Here is a 21,708-nt window from a genome sequence, read left to right on the forward strand (position 1 = left end):
CTCGGAATATGTAACAATAGAAATGTTATTAATTATTATTATTATGATTATTATTTCCCTGCACGGTTTACTTTTGGTTGTTCTTCATGAGATTTTTAAATAATTGAGGCTGCAGCACTTAAGTGTTACAGAGTGTTGAAATGAAATGAACTTCCCCTACTGTAGGTGCCCATGTTGCAATTTTATTGCCAGTCTATTTGCCCTGTAGTGCCCACCCACCCATTCACCCACCCAATAAATTAAACATTTGGAATTTTTTAAAGGCGCCAGGCAGGCCTGATCCAAGTGAACCGATGCAAAGTCACGCTGGGTGTCCATTAAGGCCCAACTGCTGTATCCCCCATATTTTCCCTGTCTTAAGGGGTCATCTGGGGCATCACAGTGGGCTTCACTCGCCAATCCCGGCTTGACAAGAAGCACTTCTGGGTGTTAAACCCATCCTGCCATTCAACGTGGGTTAGCCAGCCGCAGCGTTTCGTAATGCGGAAATGGGGGTCCTGTATGGCAAACCAGGTGGGTGCCAAATTTAACAAAGGATGAATGTCAACGGATGAGTGGCAGGGCTGCCTCCTGCCTGGACCCTGATGCTACCCGGAATGGCTCCCCATCTCCTGATACCAGACAAGCAGGCCCAGCAAAAGAAGGACTGATTATCCCATTGCTAGGCAATGGCGGCAGCAAGAGGGCACAAGAAGGAAAGGTCAATGCTAATGGCCACTTAATGATTCAGAGGCCCGTTGTGACATTTCCTTCCTGGCCGTGGCTGACATTGTCAACGTCCGCATAGCGATGGGTCACACGCATGATCAAGACAGGGGCGGCCTCAGACGTCAGATCTGAGCTCAATTGAGCATTTAGGGGGAGGATGGCAGAGGCGCCTTTGTGCAGCTCCACAGACAAGTCCTGAGCCGACTGCCTTTCTTCTGGAACAAAGAGAGGGGCTGCAGCCCCCTGTAGAGCTACAAAGCGGGTCAGGAATATGTCACCATGTGTGCCACATGTCCTGATGGCCTCTAGTGGTGACCTGAAGGGCTGCTCTTTAAAGGCTGCAGCCAGGGAGTTCATGTTAGGCTGGCGGTGTGACGTAGTGGTCCCCCTGAGGCTGTGGGTTCAAGTCATGACACTTTGTGACACGAGCAGGTCACTTCACCCGCCTGTGCTGACACTGAAAAAACGAAAGAAGCCGAACGAGTCGCATCTCACATGTTGTGAGTCACCTTGGAGAAGAGCGCCAGCCCAATACACCAAGATGCTGTTGGTGCCCATTTTATCTGCCTGTTACAATTCAGGGGCATGTTGGGGGGCAGAAGCAATCGGGTGTAAGACCATCGTAGGGCACATTCACACACAGGCCTACACCGGGCCATTGTGAGATCAACCGTCAACCTCAGCCATGTGAGTGGAAATAAAACATGAAGACGCCATAAAGACGTCAGTCTGGCAGGAGTAGGAATTAGAACTGTGGAGGGGCAAGGTGGTGCCATGTACCACTGTGTCAACAGGCTGCTCATGAATTACTTTTACTGTATGACAGTCCATCCATCCATGTTTCTGAACCAAATGTGCAAAGCAGAATCACAGGGAAGAAGGAACCAGTTGTAGTTGGCATAGTGAACAAGGAAGGAACAATCGCTGGGCAGGGCGCCAGGCCATCAGCGGGTGAAAACACACACAGCCGGGGGCCAACTCAGAAACGCCGGACCACCTAACCTGCAGGTCTCTGGAGTTGGAGGGACATGCGGAGAACATGCAGACACCTGACAGGGAGCACCAGGACACGGACCTCAATGTCACACGTTATTGAAAGACAGCAGCGCCACCATCTATCTATCTATCTATCTATCTATCTATCTATCTATCTATCTATCTATCTATCTATCTATCTATCTATCTATTATATAGTGCCTTTCATATCTATCTATTATATAGTGCCTTTCATATCTATCTATCTATCTATCTATCTATCTATCTATCTATCTATCTATTATATAGTGCCTTTCATATCTATCTATTATATAGTGCCTTTCATATCTATCTATCTATCTATCTATCTATCTATCTATCTATCTATCTATCTATCTATCTATCTATCTATCTATCTATCTATCTATCTATTATATAGTGCCTTTCATATCTATCTATCTATCTATCTATTATATAGTGCTTTTCATATCTATCTATCTATCTATCTATCGATCTATCTATTATATAGTGCCTTTCATATCTATCTATCTATCTATCGATCTATCTATTATATAGTGCCTTTCATATCTATCTATCTATCTATCTATCTATCTATCTATCTATCTATCTATCTATCTATCTATTATATAGTGCCTTTCATATCTATCTATTATATAGTGCCTTTCATATCTATCTATCTATCTATATATATATAGTATGCTGCTGCTGAAGAATGTGAATTTCCCATTGGGATTAATAAAGTATCTATCTATCTATCTATCTATCTATCTATCTATCTATCTATCTATCTATCTATCTATCTATCTATCTATCTATCTATCTATCTATTATATAGTGCCTTTCATATCTATCTATTATATAGTGCCTTTCATATCTATCTATCTATCTATCTATCTATCTATCTATCTATCTATCTATCTATCTATCTATTATATAGTGCCTTTCATATCTATCTATTATATAGTGCCTTTCATATCTATCTATCTATCTATCTATCTATCTATCTATCTATCTATCTATTATATAGTGCCTTTCATATCTATCTATTATATAGTGCCTTTCATATCTATCTATCTATCTATCTATCTATCTATTATATGGTGCCTTTCATATCTATCTATCTATCTATCTATCTATCTATCTATCTATCTATCTATCTATCTATCTATCTATCTATCTATTATATAGTGCCTTTCATATCTATCTATTATATAGTGCCTTTCATATCTATCTATCTATCTATCTATCTATCTATCTATCTATCTATCTATCTATCTATCAATCATATAGTGCCTTTAATATCTATGTATCTATTATATAGTGCCTTTCATATCTATCTATCTATCTATCTATCTATCTATCTATCTATCTATGTATCTATCTATCTATCTATCATATAGTGCGTTTCATATCTATCTATCTATCTATTATATAGTGCCTTTCATATCTATCTATCTATCGATCTATCTATTATATAGTGCCTTTCATATCTATCTATCTATCTATCTATCTATCTATCTATCTATCTATCTATCTATCTATCTATCTATCTATCTATCTATCTATTATATGGTGCCTTTCATATCTATCTATCTATCTATCTATCTATCTATCTATCTATCTATCTATCTATCTATCTATCTATCTATCTATTATATAGTGCCTTTCATATCTATCTATCTATTATATAGTGCCTTTCATATCTATCTATCTATCTATCTATCTATCTATCTATCTATCTATCTATCTATCTATCTATCTATCTATCTATCTATCTATCTATTATATAGTGCCTTTCATATCTATCTATCTATCTATCATATAGTGCCTTTCATATCTATCTATCTATCTATCTATCTATCTATCTATCTATCTATCTATCTATCTATCTATCTATCTATCTATCTATCTATTATATAGTGCCTTTCATATCTATCTATCTATCTATCTATCTATCTATCTATCTATCTATCTATCTATCTATCTATCTATCTATCTATCTATCTATCTATCTATCATATAGTGCCATTCATATCTATCTATCTATTATATAGTGCCTTTCATATCTATCTATCTAGATGATGTCTTGTCTTTTATAACAGTTGTGTTGAACAGCAGGGATGGATTGGCGTCCCAGCCAAGATGAACTCCATTCCCTTGCCTAGCCAGGGGCTGCTATAATAGGTGGTCTGAATGAGGACACGGTATTCTCTGTCTCAGCCAGGAGGTTTGCATGAGATGCCAGCATGGCTGGAGAAATGTGTGAAGACCCTTACTCGACCGGGATTCCAGTAGAATGGACAGACCAGGCGAGGTTGCCTTCCAATACAAGATGCTCAACCCCCCAAAAGACATTAGGTGGCAGCATTTTCCACATACACATCTGCAGGGCATCCTGGGAATTGTAGTCCTGTTGGTCAGCCCTTCTGGATTCTGTGGGTGCTGCCAAGTGGAGCTGCTGGGGTTATAAGAGCTCCCCCCTGGTCCAGCCTAACAGCAGCCACTCTGGCTCTACAAAGGCTCAGCTGGGAGGAGTTGTGTTTGTGTTACTTTGGATTTGGGTTTGTGATAAAGCCTCGTTTAATACAAGGTACCATTGATTTGATCCTGGGTCTGGAGTCGGGGCATTTGTGTCTGTGGTTCAGAGGTCTGCACTGACCCCTAGTGGCCACACTAGTCTGTCTATCTTATAGCGCCTTCACATCTATTTCACACAGTGCCTTTCACATCTATGTTTGATTTGATAGTTTCTATTATTTAGTACCTTTCACATCTGTTTCTTAGCTGACAAGGACAAGGCACTAAAGACTTTTCAATTAGAAAGCATTGTGGAGTGGAGCCCAGCACAGCAGCACCACATGCATGGCAGGAGCCAACTGCCCTTCTAAACGAGTCTCTAAAGTATCTTTTTTTTTCGCTAAGCTGTAACTTTTCCCGACAACATTAAGAGGACAGTAGACGCTAATATGTGGTGTCTGTACGTTTCCTTATAGGCTGGCGCAGTGCCGGTGAGGTGCCCACAGTGCCACCCTCAGTGGCTTCTCTTTGCCTCCCTAAAAACTTTTTTATTTCCTCTGCCCGTAGTTTTCCTTCTCCGGCCTTAATATTCCTCCTTTGTCGTTTTTGTTTAGTTTTTTTAACAAGAAGCAGCCCCTTTAAACAGAAGCTTTTCCAATTATTGATAGAAAAATCAGTCAGGGTGAACTGAAAATGGCTAAATTCTTTCTTAGGTCAGAACAATTAAAAATGCACAAACTGTAGATTTTTTTTTCTCCCCCCCATCTAAACTAAAAACCTAATTGATGTTTGCCTTATTTTATAGCAGCATTATTGATTTGAACCGTGGGTGTCAGTGGTGCATAAAATTAACACTGCGTTCTTGGCCATGGATTCCTGTCATTTGTTGACAAGATAAGCCATTATTGGAGCGCGGCTGCTAATTTGTTTGTGTTTATTCCGAGGTGTAATGTAACACTCCTTGAGCCCTATAATAACTCCATTACCCGCAAATCCCGGCTGCAACAGCCAAGGCTGCTAATCTCGGCGGCTCCTAATTACATCAGCCTCTCAGCCTTAATTAAGCAATCTTTTTCTCCATTTTATCCGCTTAATGCAGCACTGTATGGCATCATTAGTTTAATTGCCTGCAGTGGTGGACGGGACGGTGACCTTTAGTCTGGAAAGTCAACAACTTTCTGAGTGCGGTAATGGAGGACCTGAGAGTGCGAGGAGAGTTGAGGGCCGATTTGGACTCTCTTTGCTGGAAGATAAGACAGAGACGGAGAACAACTGTGGTTCTCATTTGGAGTCAAGTCAACTTTATTTATAAAGCACTTTACGTACAACAGCCGCTGACCAAAGTGCTGAGGGACATGTAGAGACGATGACGACAGAGCATACGGACTGTTCACTTGACCACTGAGGGAGAGCATTCGTTTGTATATGCAAATGAGGTGCAGGAGCCGGGTGAAGAAGGGGGATGCGTTATTGTAGAAGATGACTCAAGGAAGGATCCCACTGCTGACACCATTTAGAGATGATAAAAACAGAGCGGTGGGTGATAAACAGACTCTTACTGCTCACAGCACACACGTAACTCGCACACGTCAAAGTATCAAGTGCTGCGTGTGACCAACCAAACACCTGAGTTGCTCGTGAGCAGTAAAGATCTACCAACAAGTAAGTATGGCAGCCCAGAAACGGTCAAATAGGCATTGTGCCTCTAGGTGTTCTACATCCCCTTTCTCTAGTTAGCCTAAATAAATAAGAGATAAAATAGAAAAGTAACATCTGATTAGGTGTCTAAACACTCCTAAGGTTTGAGACCTGCAACACCATTTTGAAGAGAGGGAAGAAAAACGCTCAGTCACACACAGTGATGGCTCCCATGCAATCGCAGTATCATGGCAGGCTTCTAGAGACCGGACCCCCGGGTATTTAAAGAAAACACTGCGGCACACTGGTGAATCGTCAAGCAGGAATTCAATATTTTTATTGCAACAGCACATGCGGACTCTTAACTTGGCAGGCCCAGAAGCCATTGAGCGAGAGCATTTATTGAAGAAGGACGCGTTATTGTAGATGCTGATCCAAGGAAAGATCCCACTTCTGACACCATGTAGAGACGATAATGAGAGAACGTTGTGTAATTAACAGGCTCTTACTGCTCACAACACACACGTAACTCACACACGTCAAAGAATCAAGTGCTGCGTGTGACCAAACAATCACCCGAGTTACTTGTGAGCAGTAAAGATCTACCAACAAGTAAGTATGGCAGCCCAGAAAGGTCAAATAGGCATTGAGTTTATAGGTGTTCTGCATCCCCTTTCTCTAGTTAATAAGAGATAAAATATCAAAGTGACATTCGATTAGGTATCTAAACACTCCTAAGGTTTGAGATCTGCAACATCATTTTGAAGAAAGGGAAGAACAACGCTCAGTAACACACAGCGATGGGTCCCATGCAATCGCAGTATCATGGCAGGCTTCTAGAGACCGGACACCCGGGTATTTAAAGAAAACACTGCGGCACACTGGTGAATCTTCAAGCAGGAATTCAATATTTTTATTGCAACAGCTCACATGGACAAAGCTCCCCAAACACAAGCACATGTCATCGTTAACTTGGCAGGCCGAGAAACCATTAAGCGAGAGGATTTATTTGTGTGAGAGCCACGTTATTGTAGATGCTGATCCAAGGAAGGATCCCACTCCTGACACCATTTAGAGATGATAATGACAGAGCGTTGTGTAATTAATAGTCTCTTACTGCTTACAACACACACGTAACTCACACACGTCAAAGTATCATTTGCTGCGTATAACCAACCAAACACCTGAGTTGCTCGTGAGCAGTAAAGATCTACCAACAAATAAGTATGGCAGCCCAGAAAAGGTCAAGTAGGCGTTGTGCTTATAGGTGTTCTACATCCCCTTTCTCTAGTTAGCCCACATAAATAAGAGAGAGAACAGCAAACTAACATTCAATTAGGTGTCTAAACTCTCCTAAGGTTTGAGACCTGCAACATCATTTTGAAGAGAGGGAAGAAAAACACTCAGTAACACACAGTGATGGCTCCCATGCATTTGCAGCACCAATGGCAGAAGGCTTCTAGAGACCGGACCCCCTGGTCTTTAATGAAAACATTGCAGCACACTGGTGAATCTTCGAGCAGGAATTCGATATTTTTATTGCAGCAGCACACATGGACACAAGCATATAGCCTCCTTAACTTGGCAGGCCCAGAAGCCATTGAGTGAGAGGAATTATTTGTGCGAAGGAGGACACGTTATAAGATGAATCAAGGAAGGATCCCACTACTGACACCATGTAGAGATGATGACGATAGAGCGTTATGTAATTAACAGGCTCTTACTGCTCACAACACACGTGTAACTCACACACGTCAAAGTATCAAGTGCTGCGTGTAACCAACCAACCACCAGAGTTGCTCGTGAGCAGTTGAGATCTACCAACAAGTAAGTATGGCAGCCCAGAAAGGTCAAATAGGCATTGTGCCTACAGGTGTTCTACATCCCCTTTCTCCAGCCAGGCTACATAAATAAGAGAGAGAACAGCAAAGTAACATTCAATTAGGTATCTAAACACTTTGTGATGGATGACTGAGGTTCTTACGAGGATGAGGACACTTTACCGATGGAAGGACCGAGGGAGAGAGCTTGTACAGGACATTACTTCCCCCAGAATGTCAGAGGACAGCTCCCCTGGCTTGGAACTTGGAAGCTCAGCCCTGTTGGGGTCTGTGGTCATCACCAGGGGGGGGCGCATGGAGAACTGCAGAGCCCTTTATTGCAGCACTTCCGTCACACCTGGTCAGTGCTGCTGGAAGGAGTTCATGGGACACCTGGAGCACTTCAGGGCGCTCTATAAAAGGAGCCGCCTCACTCCATTCGGACAAAGCTGGAGGAGGAGGAGGAGGAAGAAGAGTGGAGGTGGAAGGGCAGGAAGAAGGAGGAGGGCTGTATGCTTCATTATGCTGTGCTTTTAGTACTGTGCATTGGCGGGGAAACACAAAGAAAGCGTTTCCCACTGTAAATAAATATGTGTGTTGCAAAGACTTGTGTCAGGTGTCTGGTGTATCGGGTGTTGGGGAGCGGGTTACACCCCGAGGTGGTCACAAGTTTTAGACCTGCAACAACATTTTAAAGAAAGGGAAGAAAAAAATGGTAAGTATCACACAGCGGTGGTTCCCATGCAATCACAGCATCATGGCAGAAGGCTTCTGGAGACCGGACCCCCTAGGCTTTAATGAAAACATTGCAGAAAACTGTTGAATCTTCTAGCAGGAATTCGATATTTTTATTGCAGCAGCACATGTGGACAAAGCTCCACGAACACAAGCGTATATCAAGCCATTGAGCAAGAGCATTCGTTTGCATAGGCAAATGAGGAGTGAGAGGCAGATGAAGGAGGACGCGTTATTGTAGAAGATGAATCAAGGAAAGGATCCCACTTCTGACACCATGATGCTAATGTTCGAGTGTTGTCATTAGTGAGTGTGTGTGTGTGTATACCATGCAGTGGGCTCAGTGGCGTAGCTTGGGGTGGGGGGGGGGGGCAAGGGGGGACATCTGTCCCCAGGTGCAGCATTCAGGGGTTGCCGAATTGATGTTCCCCATTGCATTTTGGCAAACAGGAGGGGTTGCGGAATCTTCAGTTGTCCCCGGGCTCTGAAAACCCTAGCTAAGCCTCTGGGTGGGCTGGCGTCCTGCCCGGGGTTTGTTTCCTGCCTTGTGCCCTGTGTTGGCTGGGATTGGCTCCAGCAGACCCCCGTGACCCTGTGTTAGGACAATGACTGACTGTATAATAAATAGTCTCTCATTGCTCACAGCACAGAGGTAACTCACACTTGTTGAAGTAGGTTGGAGTTTAAGCTGTGGTGGGTGATAACTCTGTGATGTAAAACTTTATCGATTGTCACAGAATTACCCCTAGGAATTGCACTAAAGGTCAGACTAGAATAAGAATGTGTCCTTCCCCAGAGTAGGACATGAGAAATAGTCATGAAGTGTCCCACACCCAATTCCAGCAAGGAGTAGGAGGCCATGTCCGAGAATGAATGACGTCCTAATTTACTGGCACCCCGAGTTGTTATCCATTAAGGTGTTTTGCTATTTTCTTATACTAATACTAAGGGGGTATTTTTCGTACGTGGATTACTCGTTTAGCCGGATGTAATTGTTGACCATTTGGCCTGATCCTGGATCTGTCGGTTTTTCGAAACTCTTCCTGGATGTGTTGTCATAGCAACACACCCTAATCCTCAAACCTGCTCGGAGCAGGCGTGTTCTACGTAAACAAGGATTAGTTTACACACGTGATCAGTGACGGTGCGTGGAAGTCATCCAGTCATGGCTTCACCGTTCATGAATGAGCGACCAATTGATATCGGTACGCAAATTATACGAAGAGAATTTCATATAGAGAGGGGTTTGCGCAATTGGCAAGATCCTTTATTGCTCGCGGAGGAAATTCTGTACGAAAGATACCATTTTAGCCGAGGGGGAATATTGTACCTCAAAAATTTATTAGGACCGTATATTCGAAGTCAAACTTGGCGAAGTCGGGCTCTCACAACCACACAGACAGTAGGCATTGCTTTGAGGTTTTTTGCAAGCGGCACTTTTTTTTTATACTGTAGGCGATGCGGAAAATCTAACTAAAAGTGCAGTTTGCTAGGCAATTCGTAAAGTCTGTTTGGCTCTGAAATATTTCCTTTGGGTTTTCATTGTGTTTCCTGGACACCTGCGTGTGCAGACAATAAAAGAGGCATTTCATGCCATTGCAAGTAGGGAATACACAGGCTAAAACACCCACAGTTCCATAAAGAATCTCACAATCAGTCTAATATTCTCATTACTCAGGATATCCAAATGTGATTGGGGCACATGGGACTGATCAGAGTGGAGTTTGATCAAACATTATTTGGAAAATGTACCTCTCCTCCTGATGAATAATCAGACACAGTGTCTTCATCAAATATTTGACCTTTGTCATTATCTCGTTGGTCAGACACAGGTTCAAGGGATATGACATTCCCTGCAACTGACCCAACAAAAAAAGAGGGCTACATGGAACATACCTGTGGCACACATTGAGGACAAATATATGCAATGACCATCCTTTACCTGAAATGAAGTGACCACTACTTCCTGCCACTGGTTCTGAGGAGGAGCTTCCCCCTGGAATGCCCTCAGAAACAGGGCGATGGGCATTTTGCTGGAGAGCCAACTCTTCTGCAGGGGTTAGGTCTGGACCGCGTGGACCTCCACCTGTTTTTTACTTGTCTGCCTTCTTATTAGCTTTAAAATTAATGTTTTTTATATTATATATGATTATTTATGTCAACAATTCTTTAAATAGTTATATATCAATATTTACCAGTTTGAAGTATATTCTTGTACTTCACTTTAACCTGTTCCTGTGTTCTCCTTGTGCTCACGTTTGATCTGGAATTATGACATATTAAATAATAATTAATCTGACACATAGGAAATGAAACGCTGCTTTCAATAAGTACAATGCACACTACTTAGCGTTTAATTTGTCGGCCACTTTTTGCCAGCCATCTTTTCTGGTTTGGGCTGCTTTTCCAGTGTTACCCCTTGCGCATATTAAATCTTGAAATTCTTCATGTCCTATGAATAAAAGGTCTTCCTCTGCTTGTGTGAAAAAAAATGCGCCCTTTCTTTCGTCATTTTGTTACAGCCTATCAAAGACTTGCTGATCATGTTTTCTAGACTCAATATATATGGGCTTTTCACTCAGCGCGGGCGCGCGCATTCATCTCGTATGATTAGATCCAGCTACACTAATCTACTACACGGCTGCGTTTGAAAAACCGACCTATCCCGAATGAGTGTCACCGGTATTAACTTATCCAAGATGAGGCACCTGATCTCGGATGATTTAAGCGACGTATGGAAAATACCCCCTAAGGCTTAATAATAATAATAATAATAATAATAATTTCTTACATTTATGTAGCTCCTTTCTCGCTGCTCGACGTGCTTTTCATAGCAAGTGGGCACCCACTTCAGCCACCACTAACGTGTACCATCCACCTAGATGATGCAACGGCGGCCATTTTTGTAAAACTCCGCTCAGCACACATCAGCTGTGAGGTGGTGAAGGGGTGAGGGAGATAGCCAATTAGAGACAGGGGGGATTAGGGGGGCAGAATGACCAGGCTGCGGTGGGCAATTTAGCAATTCACCACAAACACAATAATAATAATAATAATTAATGATCACTATAGTAGAAAGAAGAAGGAAAATATAATAAGGTAGGGTACTGCCGACATAACCGTTTCCACTTTGCCACACCATCAAGAATAATACCATAAAGAACACAGTGATGGAAAGACTGAGACACGAACAGCAAACGAGAGTAAAGCCCCATAATGGACACGTCCCTTTAACAACGAATGATCCACAGTGGAGCTTCCAGAAGAATCTTCTTCCCGTTGTTAAGGCCACGGCAATCACCTCAGAAGATAACAGTTCTACTGAAGCTAGCCACGGCTGTTTCTGAAGTCACGTTTCCTCATCATCTTCCAGAGTTGCATGCCGTATCCTCTCCCATGGATCCCACTTAGACTCTGTATCTAGCACCGCGGACGTCTCCCCGTCTGCCAATTTCAACCTTCCCGGCCTTGTAAAGTGTAATGTGAATGTATCAGGGGTCCTTGATGCAGAGCTCAGCGTACCTCTGGGACCTTTTGCTGTCTTGCTGTCAGCCCCCACCCCTTGAGGGTAATGTGCCAGCCACGACAGCGCACTTTGTACCCATGACCACCTGTGTGTGGATGCTGTGATGCCACTTGTGCTCGTCCACATTTGGTTGCCAGTGTGGTCTTTATGCGTGAATCGTTTTGCATGAACGCCGCTGGCTTTAACAACACCTCACGTGGAGTGGTGGGGTAGCCTATCTGCGTATTACCTCACGCATCATACGAGCATTTTAGAGTCGAGAAATGGCGGCTGTGACAGATCCAAGTCATTGCTGCTGCAGAGTTTCGTTTTCCTTGTGGCTAACAAAGTAGTTACTGACACTTTCATTTCAGCTGACAGCGCATGGCTTTTCCGTGGAGACGGATCAGTCATGTAACACACAATAATAATAATAACGCATTGTATATATATAGCGCCTTTCAAGATTTGTTACAAATATTCTTCCACCTCTGTCAAATCGATATCATTTTACAAGTCCATTGTTGTTCCACAACGTTCCGCCTTTCCAGGTATGTGTGTGCTGATCTCCTCCTGAGCGCCATCTTCTGGCAGCGCCTAGCGAGTTAAGGCAGCTCATCAACTCTCCTACATCCTGGTGAAGTTAGGAGTAGATTCCTAAATTAGGAAAACTCATCAAATGCTTTCACTACTCCTCCTCCTCCTCTTCCTAAGTGAAAGACCAAATTTGTGTCACTCTGAGATTTTTGAGCCATTTTGGACCACTGGTCTGAGTTCTAGTGGTGACATGAGCTCATTCTCTTTCCAAGCCAGCGTATTTCAGCCCAAGTTCATGTCAGCTCCACACAGAAGGACTGCGATGGGACGTCACATCCACCGATGCTCACACAGAATCGATGAAGAGTGAGCAGCCATCCATAAAAAGAGACTGAAGCACCTGGCGAAACCCACCCAAACATGGAGGTGACGTGTCAACTGTGCTGAGAATTGAACCCGAGTTCCTGGAGTTACTGGCACTGCAAGCAACTGTGCAACCCGAATTTAAACAATCCTTACTGTTACTGATCTTATATTTTCACTGGAGGTCTCATGCAAATCTGACAGAAATGTTCATTTAAAGAAGGGGACCCTTAGGCTTAGTTTTTTTTTTTTTAGCTTAAACTTCCTTGGCCCCTGGCAGGGACATTACTCTCGAAAAGTCCAATGTCACTTAATGTTTAATTTGGTTACTTACTGAAAAAGGGGCCCGCATTTTACCATCATTTAAAATGAGCCAACGCCACTCAGTTCAAATTAGCCGCACCAGGGTCCGGTATGCCCGCCTTTAAAATTATTACCTTTCACTGTAAGTTTGGGTCCTTCAACGCCAATCCATAATAAGCCATCCTGACGAGCTCAGCAGCTGGCATCCATCACGTCCCGAGGCAGAAATACCGTTGGTCTAAATCTCACAGCAGCTCCCCCATCATTCAAGTGTCCTTTCTGGCTCTTCAATGGCTCACTTGAGTGTGGCATCACCAGGAGAGTCACAGCGTCACAACCCAGGCTGAGCCCGCACATACTGAATTACAAAGGCAAGATGGGCCTCGCTTAAAAAAGCTCATTTCGGTCAGTTTGCATTGATTTAAACTCCATATTGTTACCTGGATGACCACTAAGGTGTTTATTAATATTTACACTTTCATTCTTTGGCCTCACAGAAGCACATTTACCCTCATTGTACCCTCATGTTTTCAGTCATTGTGAATAAACTGCAGACAGATAAATACAAAGGACGATAGATAGATAGATAGATAGATAGATAGATAGATAGATAGATAGATAGATAGATAGATAGATAGATAGATAGATAGATAGATAGATAGATAGATAGATAGATAGATAGATAGAAAGGCACTATATAAAGCTACAGATAGATTTGAATGGCACTATATAATAGATAGATAGATAGATAGATAGATAGATAGATAGATAGATAGATAGATAGATAGATAGATAGATAGATAGATAGATAGATAGATAGATAGATAGATAGATAGATAGATAGATAGATAGATAGATAGATAGGCACTATATAAAGTGAAAGTGCCTTCAGACCCCTTCTTTTGTTCCACATTTTGTTATAATGTTTACCCCCCCGGGTGGAATTGAAGAGTCGCATAGTGTGGGGGAGGAACGATCTCCTCAGTCTGTCAGTGGAGCAGGACGGTGACAGCAGTCTGTCGCTGAAGCTGCTCTTCTGTCTGGAGATGATCCTGTTTAGTGGATGCAGTGGATTCTCCATAATTGACAGGAGCCTGCTCAGCGCCCGTCGCTCCGCCACAGATGTCAAACTGTCCAGCTCCATGCCAACAATAGAGCCTGCCTTCCTTACCAGTTTGTCCAGGCGTGAGGCGTCTTTCTTCTTAATGCTGCCTCCCCAGCACACCACCGCGTAGAAGAGGGCGCTCGCCACAACTGTCTGATAGAACATCTGCAGCATCTTATTGCAGATGTTGAAGGATGCCAGCCTTCTAAGGTAGTATAACCGGCTCTGTCCTTTCTTGCACAGAGCATCAGTATTGGCAGTCCAGTCTAATTTATCATCCAGCTGCACAGCCAGGTATTTATAGGTCTGCACCATCTGCACACAGTCACCTCTGATGATCACGGGGTCTATGAGGGGTCTGGGCCTCCTAAAATCCACCACCAGCTCCTTAGTTTTGCTGGTGTTCAGGTGTAGGTGGTTTGAGTCGCACCATTTAACAAAGTCATTGATTAGGTTCCTATACTCCTCCTCCAGCCCATTCCTGATGCAGCCCACGATAGCAGTGTCATCAGCGAACTTTTGCACGTGGCAGGACTCCGAGTTGTATTGGAAGTCCAATGTATATAGGCTGAACAGGACCGGAGAAAGTACAGTCACCTGCGGCGCTCCTGTGTTGCTGACCACAATGTCAGACATGCAGTTCCCAAGACGCACATACTGAGGTCTGTCTTTAAGATAGTCCACGGGATTAATAAAGTATCTATCTATCTATCTATCTATCTATCTATCTATCTATCTATCTATCTATCTATCTATCTATCTATCTATTGCAGTCATGTCCTAAAAGCATTTAAATTCATGTTTTTTTCCCACCAACTCTCAGTACCCCAGAATGACAAAGCATAAACCAGATTTTTAAGAAATTTTGTTAAATTAATTAAAACTAAAAAAGATGAAATATCACGTGTACTCGAGGATTCAGACCCTTTCCCCTGCCTTATTTGAAGCTCCTTTGACAGATATTCCAGCCTGGAGTCTTGTTGGGTCTGATGTGACGTGCTTTGCAGATTATCTCATACTCTGTCAGGCTGAATGGAAACATTACAAATCAATAAATAGAAATACAATGTATTATTATTATTATTATTAATTAAATATTATTATTTATTAATATTAATTATTAATTAATATTAATAATAATTAATATTATTAATTATTGTTATCCATCCATCCATCCATCCATTGTCTCCCGCTTATCCGAGGTCGGGTCGCGGGGGCAGCAGCTTGAGCAGAGATGCCCAGACTTCCCTCTCCCCGGCCACTTCTTCTAGCTCTTCTGGGAGAATCCCAAGGCGTTCCCAGGCCAGTCGAGAGACATAGTCCCTCCAGCGTGTCCTGGGTCTTCCCCGGGGCCTCCTCCCGGTTGGACGTGCCTGGAACACCTCACCAGGGAGGCGTCCAGGAGGCATCCTGATCAGATGCCCAAGCCACCTCATCTGACTCCTCTCGATGCGGAGGAGCAGCGGCTCTACTCTGAGCCCCTCCCGGATGACTGAGCTTCTCACCCTATCTTTAAGGGAAAGCCCAGACACCCTGCGGAGGAAACTCATTTCAGCCGCTTGTATTCGCGATCTCGTTCTTTCGGTCACTACCCATAGCTCATGACCATAGGTGAGGGTAGGAACATAGATCGACTGGTAAATTGAGAGCTTCGCCTTGCGGCTCAGCTCCTTTTTCACCACGACAGACCGATGCAACGCCCGCATTACTGAGGATGCCGCACCGATCCGCCTGTCGATCTCACGCTCCATTCTTCCCTCACTCGTGAACAAGACCCCGAGATACTTGAACTCCTCCACTTGGGGCAGGATCTCGCTACCAACCCTGAGAGGGCACTCCACCCTTTTCTGGTTGAGGACCATGGTCTCGGATTTGGAGGTGCTGATTCTCATCCCAGCCGCTTCACACTCGGCTGCGAACCGATCCAGAGAGAGCTGAAGATCACGGCCTGATGAAGCAAACAGGACAACATCATCTGCAGAAAGCAGTGACCCAATCCTGAGCCCACCAAACCGGACCCCCTCAACACCCTGGCTGCGCCTAGAAATTCTGTCCATGAAAGTTATGAACAGAATCAGTGACAAAGGGCAGCCCTGGCGGAGTCCAACTCTCACTGGAAACGGGTTCGACTTACTGCCGGCAATGCGGACCAAGCTCTGGCACTGATCGTACAGGGACTGAACAGCCCTTATCAGGGGGGCCGGTACCCCATACTCTCGGAGTACCCCCCACAGGATTCCCCGAGGGACACGGTCGAATGCCTTTTCTAAGTCCACAAAACACATGTAGACTGGTTGGGCAAACTCCCATGCACCCTCCAGGACCCTGCTAAGGGTATAGAGCTGGTCCACTGTTCCGCGACCAGGACGAAAACCACACTGTTCCTCCTGAATCCGAGGCTCGACTATCCGATGGACCCTCCTCTCCAGGACCCCTGAATAGACTTTTCCAGGGAGGCTGAGGAGTGTGATCCCTCTGTAGTTGGAACACACCCTCCGATCCCCCTTCTTAAAGAGGGGGACCACCACCCCGGTCTGCCAATCCAGAGGCACTGTCCCTGATGCCCATGCGATGTTGCAGAGGCGTGTCAGCCAAGACAGTCCTACAACATCCAGAGCCTTGAGGAACTCCGGGCGTATCTCATCCACCCCCGGGGCCCTGCCACCAAGGAGTTTTTTGACCACCTCGGTGACCTCAGTCCCAGAGATGGGGGAGCCCACCTCTGAGTCCCCAGGCTCTGCTTCCTCATTGGAAGGCATGTTAATGGGATTGAGGAGGTCTTCGAAGTATTCCCCCCACCGACCCACAACGTCCCGAGTCGAGGTCAGCAGCGCACCATCCCCACCATATACAGTGTTGACACTGCACTGCTTCCCCTTCCTGAGACGCCGGATGGTGGACCAGAATCTCCTCGAAGCCGTCCGAAAGTCGTTCTCCATGGCCTCCGCCAAACTCCTCCAAAGCCCGAGTTTTTGCCTCAGCAACCACCAAAGCCGCATTCTGCTTGGCCTGCCGGTACCTATCAGCTGCCTCCGGGGTCCCACAGGACAAAAGGGACCGGTAGGACTCCTTCTTCAGCTTGACGGCATCCTTCACCGCCGGTGTCCACCAGCGGGTTCGGGGATTGCCGCCACGACAGGCACCGACCACCTTACGGCCACAGCTCCGGTCAGCTGCCTCAACAATAGAGGCACGGAACATGGCCCATTCGGACTCAATGTCCGCCACCTCCCTCGGGATGTGGTCGAAGTTCTGCCGGAGGTGGGAGTTGAAGCTACTTCTGACAGGGGGCTCTGCCAGACGTTCCCAGCAGACCCTCACAACACGTTTGGGCCTACCACGCCTGACCGGCATCCTCCCCCACCATCGAAGCCAACTCACCACCAGGTGGTGATCAGTTGACAGCTCCGCCCCTCTCTTCACCCGAGTGTCCAAGACATGTGGCCGCAAGTCCGACGACACGACCACAAAGTCGATCATCGAACTGAGGCCTAGGGTGTCCTGGTGCCAAGTGCACATATGAACACCCCTATGCTTGAACATGGTGTTCGTTATGGACAATCCGTGACGAGCACAGAAGTCCAATAACAAAACACCGCTCGGGTTCAGATCAGGGGGGCCATTCCTCCTAATCACGCCCTTCCAGGTCTCACTGTCATTGCCCACGTGAGCATTGAAGTCTCCCAGCAGAACGAGGGAGTCCCCAGAAGGTATGCCCTCTAGCACCCCCTCCAGGGACTCCAAAAAGGGTGGGTACTCCGAACTGCTGTTCGGTGCATACGCACAACAACAGTTAGGACCCGTCCCCCCACCCGAAGGCGAAGGGAGGCTACCCTCTCGTCCACCGGGGTAAACCCCAATGTACAGGCTCCAAGTTGGGGGGCAATAAGTATACCCACACCTGCTCGGCGCCTCTCACCGGGGGCAACTCCAGAGTGGTACAGAGTCCAGCCCCTCTCAAGGAGATTGGTTCCAGAGTCCAAGCTGTGCGTCGAGGTGAGTCCGACTATATCTAGCCGGAACCTCTCAACTTCGCGCACTAGCTCAGGCTCCTTCCCCTTCAGAGAGGTGACATTCCACGTCCCAAGAGCCAGTTTCTGTAGCCGAGGATCGGACCGCCAAGGTCCCCGCCTTCGGCCACCACCCAACTCACACTGCATCCGACCTCCTTGGCCCCTCCCATAGGTGGTGAGCCCATGGGAAGGGGGACCCACGTTGCCTCTTCGGGCTGTGCCCGGCCGAGCCCCATGGGTGCAGGCCCGGCCACCAGGCGCTCGCCATCGAGCCCCACCTCCAGGCCTGGCTGCAGAGTGGGGCCCCGGTGACCCGCGTCCGGGCGAGGGAAAACGCCGTCCAAAATGGTTTTTCTTCATAGGAGGTTTGTTTAACCGCTCTTTGTCTCATCCCTCACCTAGGACCAGTTTCCCTTGGGTGGCCCTACCAGGGGCATAAAGCCCCGGACAACAGAGCTCCTAGGATCATTGGGACACGCAAACCCCTCCACCACGATAAGGTGACGGTTAAAGGAGGGGTTATTGTTATTATTATAATAAATTATTATTATTGTTGTTGTTGTTGTTGTTATCGTTTTTTTATCGTTATCGGCTCCTCTCCTTTCAGGCCTTTATTTCAGTTGTTCATTTGGGTTCAAGTCTGAGCTCTTCTTGGGCCACTCAAGTCCATAGTCCGAGTTGTCCCTAAGCCATTGCCGTGTTGTCTTTGCTTTGTCCTCAGGCTCATTGTCCTCATTGGAATGTGAAGCTTTTGGCCTCAGAGCTCTAAGCAGGACTTTATTAAGGGTATCTCTATACTTTGCTCTGTTCAGTTTTTCCCCACCCTGTCTGCTCCCCCAGTCCCTGACACTGACAAACCCCACAGCATGATGCTATGCTGCCACCCTCATGTTTCACTGTGGAATGGTATTGTGCAGCTGGTGAACGGTGCCTGGTTTCCATCAGACATGATGCCTAGACCTGAGGCCAATCATCTCAATGACCTGAGAATCTTGTTTCTTGTAGCCTTAGTCCTTTAGGTTCCTTTTTGTAAACCCCAAGCAGGCTTTCATCTGTTGCCTTTGCTGCACTTCCATAAAGCCCGGATTAGTGGAGTGCTGCAGTGACGGTTGTCCTTCTGGAAGTTTATCTCCACTTAGGCTTTCTGGATAGTAATAAATAATAATAAGACATTTTATTTATATAGCACCTTTCCCATGCTCAAGGCACTTTCTCACCCAGAGTGTCCATTAGGTTCTTGTTCACCTCTCTTATCAAGTAGGGATGGGCATTTCTGCTCATTTTACTATTGTAATTCTTTAAAACTTCCAGATTAGGTGACTTGATTCATTTAATTTGTTGGATGCATCAACAATAGAAAATCTTTCTGGGATGGGGGCCTTGAATGAATTGCAAATTAATAATTAGTTACTTAATTATAATATACTATCTGAGCTACTGTCTAAGATGGATTAAAATCAATGTAGACATCAGTGTTAACCTTTGCAGTGCATCTACTGGAATTTATGTATGTAGTAATAAAATGCATTGTATTTGTCATTCCAACAGATGGTGCATCACAAGTATTTGTAGTAATAAAATGCATTACTACAAATGTTTGCACCATCTGTTGGAATGACAGAGACATAGCAACTGGATGGACACAGACACAGAGACACTTACCCTTTTATTGACATGGATAATTTCAATTTATTAAAATATATATTAAACATGATGGTCCTTCATATCATATAATATTAATCTCTTTGATAGCACAAATCATGATAACATAATGAAAATATGTAACTAAAATAAAACACCACATTCGAGAATCATAAATCCTAAGCAATTTGGTACAGGATTCATAAAAGCAGTATTACCGTTTGGGATGCACCATCTGCTGGAATGACAAATGGAATGCATTACATTACTAAAAATGCTTGGGAAGTACCATCTGTTGGAATGACAGAGACATAGTAACTGAAAGGACACAGACAAAGAGACACGTATTCTTTTATTGACGTGGGTAATTTCAGTTTCTTAAAATATATATTAGACATGATGATCCTTCATGGCGGCACGGTGGCGCAGTGGTAGCGCTGCTGCCTCGCAGTTAGGAGACCCGGGTTCGCTTCCCGGGTCCACCCTGCGTGGAGTTTGCATGTTCTCCCCGTGTCTGCGTGGGTTTCCTCCGGGCGCTCCGGTTTCCTCCCACAGTCCAAAGACATGCAGGTTAGGTGGATTGGTGATACTAAATTGGCCCTAGTGTGTGCTTGGTGTGTTTGTGTGTGTCCTGCGGTGGGTTGGCACCCTGCCCGGGATTGGTTCCCTGCCTTGTGCCCTGTGTTGGCTGGGATTGGCTCCAGCGGACCCCCGTGACCCTGTGTTCGGATTCAGCGGGTTGGAAAATGGATGGATGGATGGATGATCCTTCATGTCATATAATATCTCTTTGAAAGCACAAAACATGATAACATAATGAAAATACATAACTAAAATAAAACACCACGTTTGAGAATCATAAATCATAAGTAATTTGGAACAGGATTCATAAAAGCAGTTTTACTGTTTGGGATGCACCATCTGTTGGAATGACAGAGACATAGTAACTGAATGGACACGGAGACACTTATCCTTTTATTGATGTGGATAATTTCAATTTATTAAAATATATATTAAACACGATGGTCCTTCATATCATATAATATTAACCTCTTTGATAGCACAAAACATGATAACATAATGAAAATACATAATTAAAATAAAACACCACATTCGAGAATCATAAATCATAAGCCATTTGGTACAGGATTCATAAAGGCAGTATTACCGTTTGGGATGCACCATCTGTTGGAATGACAAATGGAATGCATTTCAAAAATTACTAAAAATGTTTGCGAAGCACCATCTGTTGGATTGACAGAGACATAGTAACTGAAAGGACACAGACAAAGAGACACGTATTCTTTTATTGACGTGAGTAATTTCATTTTCTTAAAATATATATTAAACATGATGATCCTTCATGTCATATAATATCTCTTTGAGAGCACAAATCATGATGACATAGTGAAAATACATAATTAAAATAAAACACCACATTGGAGAATCATAAGTCATCAGCCATTTAGTACAGGATTCATAAAAGCAGTGTTACTGTTTGGGATACACCACCTGTTGGATCGACAAATGCAATGTATTTTATTACTAAAATGTTTGAGTTGCACCATCTGTTGGAAAGATATAGCAACTGGATGGACACAGAGGTACAGACGCTTACCCTTTTTATTGACGTGGATAATTTCAATCTATTAAAATATATATTAAACATAATGGTCCTTCATATCATATAATATTAATCTCTTTGATAGCACAACTCATGATGACATAGTCCATCCATCCATCCATCCATTTTCCAACCCGCTGAATCCGAACACAGGGTCACGGGGGTCTGCTGGAGCCAATCCCAGCCAACACAGGGCACAAGGC

The 21,708-nt window shown here is 44.6% G+C and overlaps 1 long non-coding RNA gene across 1 annotated transcript; it reads right to left on the minus strand.

The window, feature by feature from the left end:
• Nucleotides 1-19,889: 19,889 nt before the first annotated feature.
• On the minus strand, nucleotides 19,890-21,053 carry LOC127528840 (uncharacterized). Its single transcript, XR_007935442.1, has 2 exons — nucleotides 20,932-21,053; nucleotides 19,890-19,981 (listed from the first exon to the last, which is right to left on the minus strand). It is a non-coding gene; the product is annotated as an uncharacterized LOC127528840 (long non-coding RNA).
• Nucleotides 21,054-21,708: the final 655 nt, after the last annotated feature.

The sequence above is a fragment of the Erpetoichthys calabaricus genome, chromosome 7 (assembly GCF_900747795.2).
Source record: "Erpetoichthys calabaricus chromosome 7, fErpCal1.3, whole genome shotgun sequence".
In the NCBI taxonomy this organism is placed as follows: Eukaryota; Metazoa; Chordata; class Cladistia; order Polypteriformes; family Polypteridae; genus Erpetoichthys; species Erpetoichthys calabaricus.